An 11,384-nucleotide genomic window follows, 5' to 3' on the forward strand; every position below is an offset into this window, starting at 1 on the left:
GATCTATCTTCCATCCTGCTAGAACACTACAAACATCCACCCATGTGCCCAGGGACCCCAGGCTGGCATGCTAAACTCTCAGTCAGCATGCCAGGCAAATGCTTAAATGTTTGACATGTATCTGTGCCACCCAAGATCACTGGAGCAGCCCTCCCAGTCCCATATCTGAGTAGAGGCAGGCCAGGCAGACACAGAACACAGCGCATGGCTCAGAAACCCAGTCAGCTAAGACCTGGGCGCTGAGAAGGAATTACCAGTGCTTGGGGCAAGATGGGTGGCAGGCAGAACCTTAAGTAGGTTGTGTGTGTGGTGCCATCCGGTCCCTGCCCAGACCAGTCAGCTCCAGAATAAACTCCATTCAAGGTACCTTTTACTGTCCCTTGAAGGGGTTGGGAGCACTAGAGGTCAAGTCTGAGAGGTAGGAGAGGGCAGGATGACAGATATTTTGACCTAGTTAGTCACACACCTTTGGGATATGGGTCCTTGGAACAGGGAAGGACAGTCATGGTGTGATAAAAGGGCAGGTTAACGAGGTTTCCCTTTACATTTTGAGAAGGGGGTAGATCACCAACCCTGTCCCTTCTGTCACTGAACCACCCGGAACTATCAGCTTGACGAGGCCTGGGTCTTCCATCCAAGTGAGTCCAGGCCTTTCCCACATATCCCTCCACCTGCTGGACAGCTGGTCTTGGTGCCCACAGTTGCCTAAAACTGGTATCTACCTCCCTCCAACCCAGGAGCACCCACTCCCCGACCCCACAAGGTCTCACTGTGTGGTTTAGTCTAGCTTTGAACTGACGACTGTAGCTTAGGGTATGGCTTCACTGTTGTCGATTGCGCTGGCCTCCAACTCACTATGTAGCCCAGGCTGCTTTGGAACTCTGATCCTCCAGCTTCCACTTCTGAGTACTGGGATTACAAGCATGTGCCGTGCTAAGCTTTTAGCTCCTACCCTGTTGTCTCTTAGAAAGGACTCAGCCTCTTCCCTCTTGCTGGCTGACCTTCCTGCCTATAGCCTTGACCTTCTACAAGACTTCCCCCTGTGAAAGCTCCAGGCTGGGTTTTGTGTGTTCTTGTGTTCACTATCTCACCTCCCTTCTTTTGTTTTTGTTTTTGTTTTTGTTTGTTTGTTTGTTTTTTCGAGACAGGGTTTCCCTGTGTAGCTTCACGCTTTTTTCTGGAGCTCACTTGGTAGACTCACAGAGATCCGCCTGCCTCTGCCCCCCCCCCCCAATGCTTGGATTAAAGGAGTGTGCCACCGCCACCGGGCTTTTGCCTCTGGCTCCTCCTTCTTCCTTTCTGTCCTTGAGACAGTGTCTTGGGAAGCCCAAACTTCCTCCATAGATCAGGCAGGCTTTGTATGCTGCATCTACTTCCTCAATTCTAGAATTGGACACCTAGCCATAGTCACTAGTTTTTCTTTGTTATTTGAGACAAGGTCTCACTATGTAGCCCTGGCTGTCCTAGAACTAGCGATGTAGACCAGGCTGGCTTCAAACTTAGAGAGATCCACCGGCTTCTGCCTCCCGAGTTCTGGGATTACAGGTTTGTGCCAGCACGCCTGGATTCATATTCACTAATTTTAGTCTTCTAAATGTGTTGTTAGTTTCCTTGACTACACCAGTAATTAAGACTCATTTTTAATATAAAAGAAAACTTAGTGACACCAGTTTTCCCCCATTTTTTCTTTTTAGTGGGTATATGTGTACACATGTATGTGTTCATGTCGGGGTGGTATGCATGCAGAGGTCAAAGGACAACCTGGAATGTATCCTCAGAAAAACTGTCTACTTCCTTTGGGATAGCATCTCCCCATAGCCAGGAGCTCACCAGTTAGGCTAGACGGACAGGCCAGACAAAGGGTCCTTTGTCTTCCCTTCCTCAGTGCTGGGGTTATAGGCAGACAACCTTGCTCCACACTTATGTGGGTTCTGGGGGCCTAACTAAGGTCCTCATGTTTGCAAGACAGTGCTTCACTGACTAAGCAGCCCCCAGTTCTGTGTATTTCCTAACCCTGCCTTTTTTTTTTTTTTTTTTTTGGAAACAGTCTCATGTAGCCCAAGCTGTCCTTGAAGTCACTGTGTAGCTGACAGTGATCTTGAATTTCTGCTTCCTGAGTGCTGGGATTATGGGCTTGTGCAACCATGCTAGTTTATGCAGTACTGGGGTAGAACCTGGGGTTTTGTTCATGCACTTGGTCTCTCTCTCTCTCTCTCTCTCTCTCTCTCTCACACACACACACACACACACACACACACACACAGTATGTAAGTACACTAGGTACTAACCTGGTGCCTAGAGAGGCCAGAAGAGGTTGTCATCAGTTCCCTGGAACTGGAATTACAAATGGTCCTGAGCCCCTTGTGGGTGGTATGGATTGAACCCATGTCCACTGAAAGAGCAGCAGTGTTCTTAACCAGTGAGCCATCCCTCCAGCCCCGCAGTATTGCTTTTATTTTGTTCCTAATTGTGTCTCTGTCTATGTATGTGCACGTGTTGTCAAAGGGGTCAGATGCCCTGGAGCCACCTGATGTGGGTGCTGGGAACTGAACTTTGGGTCCTTTGCAAGAGCAGAGGTGATTTTAACTGCTGAAGTATCTCTTCACCTCTGTGTTGTTTGCTGTCTTTAGTAAGGCATCTCTCCACCTCTATGTTTGCTGTCTTTAGTAAGGCATTTAGCAGCCTTGACTGAATAGACTTCACCCAATGACTAGATGGTTTATTTTTTCAGGCTTATCTGGGAAATTTACAAATATTAACAATCTCATTTTGGTTTAGTGACTCATGCTTATTTTCCCAGAACTTAGAATCTGGTTGTCTTGGGAAGGAGCATTGCCACAAGTTTCATACCAGCCCAGGCTACATAGTGTTTTTAAAAAGCAATTATTTATTTATTTGTTTATTTATTTATTTATTTATCTATTTATTTATTATTTCAGGTGCATTGGTGTTTTGCCTGCATGTATGTCTGTGTGAGGCTGTCAGATCCCCTGGAACTAGAGTTACAGGTAGTTATGAGCTGCCATGTGGGTGCTGGGAATTTAATTCAGGTCCTTTGGAAGAGCAGCAGGTGCTCTTAACGCTGAACCATCTCTCCAGCCCCCACTACACAGTGTTTTGCAGGCCAATTCCAGTTACAGAGTGAGACCCTGCCTCAAAACAATGATGATGGGCCTAGAGAGATGGGTCAATGGTGAAGATCACTGGCTGCCCTTCCTGGTATATACGTGGCACACACACAGACATACACAGAAGCAAACATCATATACAGGCCCAGTGTGGTGGTGCACCCCATTGATCCCAGCACTTGGAAGGCAGAGGAAGATGGATCTGTGTGAGTTCAAGGTCAGCCTGGTCTGCACAGCAAGTTCCAGGACAAAGAGGACTATATAGAAAGATCCTGTCTCAAAAACAAACAAACAAATCCCCTCCCTATATACATTAAAACACACACACACACACACACACACACACACACACACACACACGAGAAAATTCATACCACACTGAAAAGGAAAAACAAAATGCTTTCAATTAGTTTTTATTATTAGTGTTATGTACGGGTACCAGGGAACCTATGGAAATTAGAGGATAATTCCGGGGCTTTGGTTCTCTCCTCCCTTTGTGTGTTCTGGGATTGAATTCTGGTTATGTAGCTTGCTCAGCAAGCAAGCACTTTATCCACTGAGCTGCGTAATGGGTATTAAACACTTTTGGTGAAGAAAAGCCCGGCCTGGTGTGGCACACCTGTCTTCTGGGCTCTCAGGAGGCAGTGTACGAGGACCAGGAGTTCCAAGTTCTGTGCGGTCTGCTGAAGTTCCTGGGACATATCAAATAGTCTTGAAAACTGTGTAGCCTTAAGTCTGCATGTGGGGAAAGGCTAAATTTAATGGGCTAAATATTAAAGTTAGGGAAGAGGGGCCTGGAGAGATGGCTCAGCAGTTAAGAGCACTGGCTGCTCTTCCAGAGGACCTGAGTTCAATTCCCAGCCACCACATGGTACTTCACATCCATCTCTAGTGGGATCTGACGCACTCTCTGGCATAAAGGGGTACATGCACTCATACATAAAATAAATAAATCTTTACATTTTTTTTAAAGTTAGGAAATAGAAAACAAAGAAAGAAAAGAAAAGGGCTGGAGGGTGGCTCAGGAGTAAGTCTCGATGCTCTGTTGGTGCCCAGAACCCCCAGTGGTTAACGGACAGCCACCTGTAACTCCAGCTTGAAGAATCTAGTGATGTCACAGAGGGCATCAGAGTGCCTCTGGAGCTGGAGTTGTAGGTGGGTAGGAGCCACCCAACATGGATGCTGGGAATTGAACTTGAACTCGGTCCTCTACCTTTTGATTCTGTGGAGGAGCAGCAAGTAGTCCTTACTGCTGAGTCATCTCCCCAGCCCGTGTCCTCCTGCCTCGGCTTCTGGAGTGCTGGGATAATGTTTCAGTTGGTGTACCCATTGGAAACTTGATTTATTTTATTTTTGTTTTTTGAGCAGGGTTTCTCTATGTAGCCCTGGATGTCCTGGAACTTGCTCTGTAGACCAGGCTGGGCTTGAACTCAGAGATCTGCCTGCCTCCAGAGTCCTGAGATTAAAGATGTGCCTGGCTGAGACTTAATTTATAACCTAAAATATGATTAAGACTTATAAATGCCCCAACTATTTTTTTGGGGGGTGGTGGTGAACAGGATCTCACAACATAACCTTATAGAGCTGGCTAGCTTGGAACTTGCTCTGTAGACCAGGCTGGCCTCAAACTCTCAAAGATCACCCTGCCTCCGCCTCCTGAGTGCTGGGATTAAAGGCGTGCGCCAGCATTCCCAGGCAAATGCTCCAACTTTCTAGATGACCCTGGGGAGATGGCTCAGCTGTTAAGATCGGCTACTGCACAACCATGAGGACCAGACTTTGGATACCAGCACCCATGTAATCACCCGGGGGACTCCAGCTCTGAGGGCTCCAACCACTTTTGGGCAGGAACAGATTTGAGTAGCCACACACACAGGGACGCACACGCACAACTTTCAAAAGGGCCAGGGTCTGAAGGCCAGTGATAGACCTCTGGTTTAGCATTTGAGAGAGACCCTGGTTTCGTCCCTAGGTCGGCAAAGAAATACAGGGAAAAGATTTGATTTGACTTCTTAGGTGTCAGATCTCTTGATATGTGAGTGACAGGAATCTGTACGCTACTCAGCATGGGTATTGGGATCCAAACTGAGTTCCTCTGGAAGAACAGCAAGATCTCTTAACTGCTGAATCATCTCCCCAGCCTGAGACTCCTTTACACACACACACACACACACACACACACACACACACACACACACACCAGGCAAACTACTATGTAGTGCAAGGATGGCCATAAACTGATTTCCTTTGTGGTGTGATTGAGCATTCCTTGGGTATATGCCCAAGAGTAGTATGCCTGGGTCTTGAGGTAGGTCGATTCCCAATTTTCTGAGAAACCGCCATACTGATTTCCACAGTGGTTGTACAAGTTTGCATTCCCACCAACAGTGGAGGAGTGTTCCCTTTGCTCCACATCCTCTCCGACATTGTCATTATTGTTTTTGATCTTAGCCATTCTGACAGGTGTAAGGTGGTATCTCAGAGTCGTTTTGATTTGCATTTCTCTGATGACTAATGATGTTGAGTATTTCCTTAAATGCCTTTCAGCCATTTGAGATTCTTCTTTTGAGAATCCTCTGTAGCCCATTTTTTCATTGGATTGTTTAGTATTTTGATGTCTAGTTTCTTGAGTTCTTTATATACTTTGGAGATCAGTCCTCTGTCAGATGTGGGGTTGGTGAAGATCTTTTCCCATTCTGTACATATACACAATGGAGTACCACTCAGCAGAGAAAAGCAATGACAGCATGAAATTTGCAGGAAAACGGATGGAACTAGAAAATATCCTGAGTGAGGTAACCCAGACTCAGAAGGACCAACATGGTATGTACTCACTCATAAGAGGATACTAGATATAAAGCAAAGGACAATCAGACTGCAACCCACAGATCCAGGAAGGCTACCTAGCAGGGAGGGCCCTAGGATGACTGTGGCTTATAAGTTTTGGTTTTGCCCAATCACTGGGCACGCTTTAGTGAAACATTTCACTATTAAGAATTTGTACCAGATCAAGCTGATGAAAGAAAATGCTGGCCAAACTTTCAGGAGGGGAGGCTAAAATCTTTTTCGATTATGGGTTAGCCTATAGAAAAATGTCTGCCATACAGTGAAGGGGAAGATGAATAGGAATCTCACTTACACAACTTAAGTAAAACATAGCTCTCTGAACAGATGGAGATAGGTTTCTTCTGTATCCCAGAATCTAATCAATATGTATAATTCAGTCATCATTTGGCTTAACAGGCTTATTGGGAAATGTTCTCATTTTTACTATTTTCTCTTTCTTCCTTTTAAAGATTCATTTATTTATTTATTACATATACAGTGTTCTGCCTGCATGTATCTCTGCAGGCCAGAAGAGGGCACCAGATCTCATTACAGATGGTTTTCAGCCACCATGCGGTTTCTTTTGAACTCAGTACCTTTGGAAGAATAGCCAGTGCTCTTAACCTCTGAGCCATCTCTCCAGCCCTTAATTTTTACTATTTTCTACAGAAAAAAAAATTCCTGTTTAAAATAACCCTGGACTTAACTTGTTCAGTCAGTGCTGGGACTCCAACCTAGGTTTTCCTGCAGGCCAGCCAAACACTCTACCAGCTGAGCTACATTCCAGCCTTAAAGTATTTCCATTTGGGGAGTTGGAGGCAAGGCTCGGCAGTTAAGAACACTGCTCTTGCAGAAAAGAAAATGGTTAATTCCCAGAGCCCAGGGTATGGCTCACAAGTATCTGTAACTTCAGTTCTAGGGAAACAGTGCCCTCTTATGGCCCCAAGGGGTACTGTGTGCACACAGTGTACATAGAGACAGGCTGGCAAAGCACCCCATACAACATAAAATAAGATTAAAAATGAGCCGGGTGATGGCGGCGGCGGTGGCGGCAGTGGCGCACGCCTTTAATCCCAGCACTAAGGAGGCAGAGCCAGGCGGATCTCTGTGAGTTCGAGCCCAGCCTGTTCTACAGAGCGAGATCCAAGACAGGCACCAAAACTACACAGAGAAACCCTGTCTTGAAAAACCAAATAAATAAATAATAAATAAATAAAAATTAAATTAAATTTAAAAATAAATGCGTAAATAGAAAAATACTTTAAAAGATGCTCAAAATTTTCTAGAGACTAAAATTAAAATTTCCTATCATTTTCACTTATCAAAATACCATCTTTAACTCAGGCATGGTGGCATTTGCTGGTCTCAGCCTTCGGGAAGCTGAAGCAGAGCCTAGACAACACTGGAAAACCAGTCAAGGTGAAAGGAAAAGACAGCCAGGGAGAGCGAAGGCAAAGAGGGTGTGTGTGTGTGTGTGTTGGGGGTGGGGTGATCTATTCCTGAATTTTTTTTCACCTCACTAGCAATTGTAAAAAGAAGTCTTTGCCTACAGGTCACAGAAAAACAAGCATGGGGCCCAGCAAGCAGCAGGTAGTGGCCTGTTACTCCCTGTTTTAGCTGGCTGCCTTCCAACAGCCTCTGAGACCTGGCCAGGAATAAATACCACGTGGGAACAATGGTGGCTGCAGCTGCCGCCGGCTGGGAACGAGGGTCTCGGCGGCTAAGGGGCTTTAAGGCTGTCTCTGACGGCCTTCCTCACCCCCCGGGTTAGGGCAGCACGGCCCCTGTGGCCTGTTGTAACCTGGCCTGCTCTTCCCCAGGGTTCTGGAAGGAATTCCTGAGCTATGGCTCCCCTCCAGTCACTGGGTGTCTCCTGGCTTTTCCTCTTCTGGAAGCGGACTTCTGCACTGCTCTGGCTCCACAGGCCCTAAGCACGCCCTCCTCTCAGGCCACCCTGGTTCACCCACGCCCCCTCTCCTGCCCCTCCATGTGCACACACCTCTTTGCATCCTCAGGCAAGGCTTTCAGGGGAACCTAGGTGTGTCAGTTAGTGAAGGAGGGTGGGGCTACCGGACACAGACAGGTCTCCCAGACGGCTTCCTCAGAGGGAAATGAAATTTTTATTTGTATTGGTGTTCCATGCTAAGCAAGCATCATGCTATGAGCCGTCACACTGGCCCTCCTCCCCTCCTTTTAAAAAGTGTTACTTTGGAGGCTGGGGATTTAGTTCAGTGGTAGAGCACTTGCCTAGCAAGCACAAGGCCCTGGGTTCGATCCTCAGCTCCAAAAAAAAGTGTTATTTTTTTAAACAGTGTCTTACTATGTCTGTCTGGTCTGCAGACCAAGCTGGTCTCATACTCACAGAGATAGAACCTGCCTCTGCCTCCTAAGTGCCTCTGGGTCCCCCCCCCCTTTCTTTTTATTTTAGGGGGCTAGAGAGAAAAATGGCTCAGCAGTTAAGAGTACTTACCCATGTTCCACAGGCCCTGAGTTTGACTTCCAGCTCCCAAATCAGACAGTTCACAACTGACTCTAATTCCAGTTCCAGGGGATCCAACGCCCTTTGGCTTTTCAGTATACCCACACATGGTTCATAAAATTTTTTTCTTTTTTGAAACTGGGTTTCATTTTGTAGCCCTGGTTGTCCTGGAACTTGCTCTGTAGACCAGGCTGACCTTGAACTCAAGATCCGCCTGCCTCTGCCTCCTGAGTGCTAGGATTAAAAGTGTGCGCCACCACTGCTCAGCACTTTTTTTTTTTTAAGTAAATTTAAAAAGTAATTTTCTTTTTCAGAGCTGAGGACCGAACCCAGGGCCTTGCGCTTGCTAGGCAAGTGCTCTACCACTGAGCTAAATCCCAAATTCCTTTAAAAAGTAATTTTATCATTATGTGTGCGATGTGTGGGTGGGTGCATGTCACGGCACACTGAAGGCTAGGTGACAACTTTGGGAAGTCAGTTCTTTCCTTCTGTGGGTCCTGGGACTCAGACTCAGGTCATCCTATTATACTGCAAACACCTTTACTTACTGAGCTAGCTCACCTTTAAAAAGAATTTGTGGGGCCAGGCAGTGGTGGCACACGCCTTTAATCCCAGCACTCGAGAGACAGAGGCAGGTGGATCTCTGAGTTCCAGGCCAGCCTGGTTTAGAGAGTGAGTTCCAAGACAGCTAAGACTGTTACACCAAGAAACCCTGTCTCGGGAAAAAAAAAAAAAAAAAAACCAAAAAACCCAAACTGTTGGGGCTGGAGAGATGGCTTACAGGTTAAGAGAATTGGCTGTCAGAGGACCTGGGTTCAATTCCCAGCACCCACATGGCAGCTCACAACTGTCTGTAACTCCATTCTAGGGGATCTGGCTCCCTTGCAAGGACATACCTGCAGGCAAAACACCAACGCACATAAAATAATAACTAAAAGTTATTATTAAATTGTGTGTGTGTGTGTGTGTGTGTGTGTGTGTGTGTGTGTACACTTGAATGCAGATGCCCGTGGAGTCAGGCTTTGTACCTCCTGGAGCTGGAGTTACTGGTGGTTGTGAGCCATCTAACATGAATGCTGGAGTTGGAAGTTGGGGCCTATGGAAGAGCAGCAAGTACTCTTAATTGTTGAGCTGTCTCTTTAGCCCCCAGACTATTTTGTTTGTTTGGTTTGGTTTTAAAAGAGAATTTATCAGCTGGGCGTGGTGGTGCAGTCCTTCAATCCCAGAACTCAGGAGGCAATTGGATCTCAGAGTTTGAGGCCCTCCTGGTCTACAAATTGAGTTCCTACAAAGCTACACAGAGAGATACTATTTTTTGACATCCCCCATCCCAAGAAAAAGAGAATTTATCATGTGTATAAGATATATGGGGGGCTGAAGAGATGGCTCAGCAGTTAAGAGCACTGGCTTTTCTTCCAGAGGTCCTGAGTTCAATTCCCAGAAACCATATGGTGGCTCACAAACATCTACAATTAGATCTGGTGCCCTCTTCTGGCCTGCAAGCATGCATGTAGGTAGAACACTGTATACATAATAAATAAATAAATCTTTAAAAAAAAAGATATATGAGCCAGGCAGGGCAGTGGTGGTACAAGCCTTTAATCCCAGCACTCAGGGAGGCATAGGCGGGTGGATCTCTGAGAGTTCCAGGACAGCCAAAGCTACACAAAATAAACAAACAAAACAACAAACAAACAAAAGATAGAGCACACGGGCATCTCTGAGCACATACAGAGGTCAGAAGACAACTTCAGGATAAACTCTCTCCTTTCACCATGGCATCTGAGGATCAAATCCAGGCCTGTGAGGCTTGCAGGCCTAGGACACATGTTTTTAGCCACTGAGTCATCATGTTTCCTGAGCAACCCTCCTCCCCCTGGGTGTTTGAGACAGAATCTCCTACATAACCCTTAACTGGTCTGGTACTGTGTAATTCAGACTGGCCTTGGAATTACAGGCATCCTCCTGCCTCAACCACCATAATCCTGAGACAGACATGTGCCACCAGACTCTGCAAGGTGAAAGGAATCCCTATGTTGGTGCAAAATGACTTCCTGGTTTTTATTTAACTATTAATGCAACAGGATCTCACTGTTAGCCTATAATTTGTAATCTTGCTGCCCCTGGGCTGGAATTGGGGTGTACCACCATGCCCAGTGAACCTTTCCCAACTGAGGAAGTCCCAGGAAGCCGCTGAGGAGCCTTGGTCCTGACATTGCTGGGGGACATGCCTAGGGGACCAGACTTCTGGTCTGCTTCAGGTGTGGGTCGTGGGAAGAGAGACCACGCCCTGTCCCCATTCCACTTTCCAAACTGCAAGGATCCAGGGTTAGTGACCCTGCTATTCATGGAACCCTTCATTTTCCTCTACAGGCTTCTCACACGCTACAATTAAGGAGAGAATGAAGACAGGGCAGCATGGGTGGTAACAGATCAAAGTGGACAGAGGGACAAAGGAAGGCCAGAGCACGTGAGGGAAGCCGGGCTGCTGCATGCACGCACTGGGGACCCTGGCCAGAGTGGGCTAAGTAAGGAGAGGAACATTTACAGAGCACGGGGTGGCCATTGTCCCTCGGAGGCTTATCAGCCCAACAAGCTTCCAACGCGGCCTTGGAAGATGGCCAGGCTAGATGGCCAGCTGCAGGCCAGGCGAGGCATGGAGGGCCGGCCCAGTGGGGAGGGCAGGGCGGCGGAGGAACTAGCCAACTTGGGGTTTTGGCACCTGGAACCAACCCGTGACCAGCATCTTCATGCAGCTGCCTAGGGCAGCCGCTCGCCTGAAAAGATGGGGTCTCCTCCCTAGGCCGAAGAGCTGCAGCGGGGAGAGGGCTCGGGAAAAAGGGAGACGTGGCGACCTGCGGCCGAGCGGTCCCGGCTGTGCGCAGCAAGGTGTGCGCAGCCCGCAGCCCTGACCCAGGTCAGCCATGCCCGGCTCGGGGCCCGCGCTGCAC

This window comes from Onychomys torridus, chromosome 18 (assembly GCF_903995425.1).
Source record: "Onychomys torridus chromosome 18, mOncTor1.1, whole genome shotgun sequence".
Taxonomy (NCBI): Eukaryota; Metazoa; Chordata; class Mammalia; order Rodentia; family Cricetidae; genus Onychomys; species Onychomys torridus.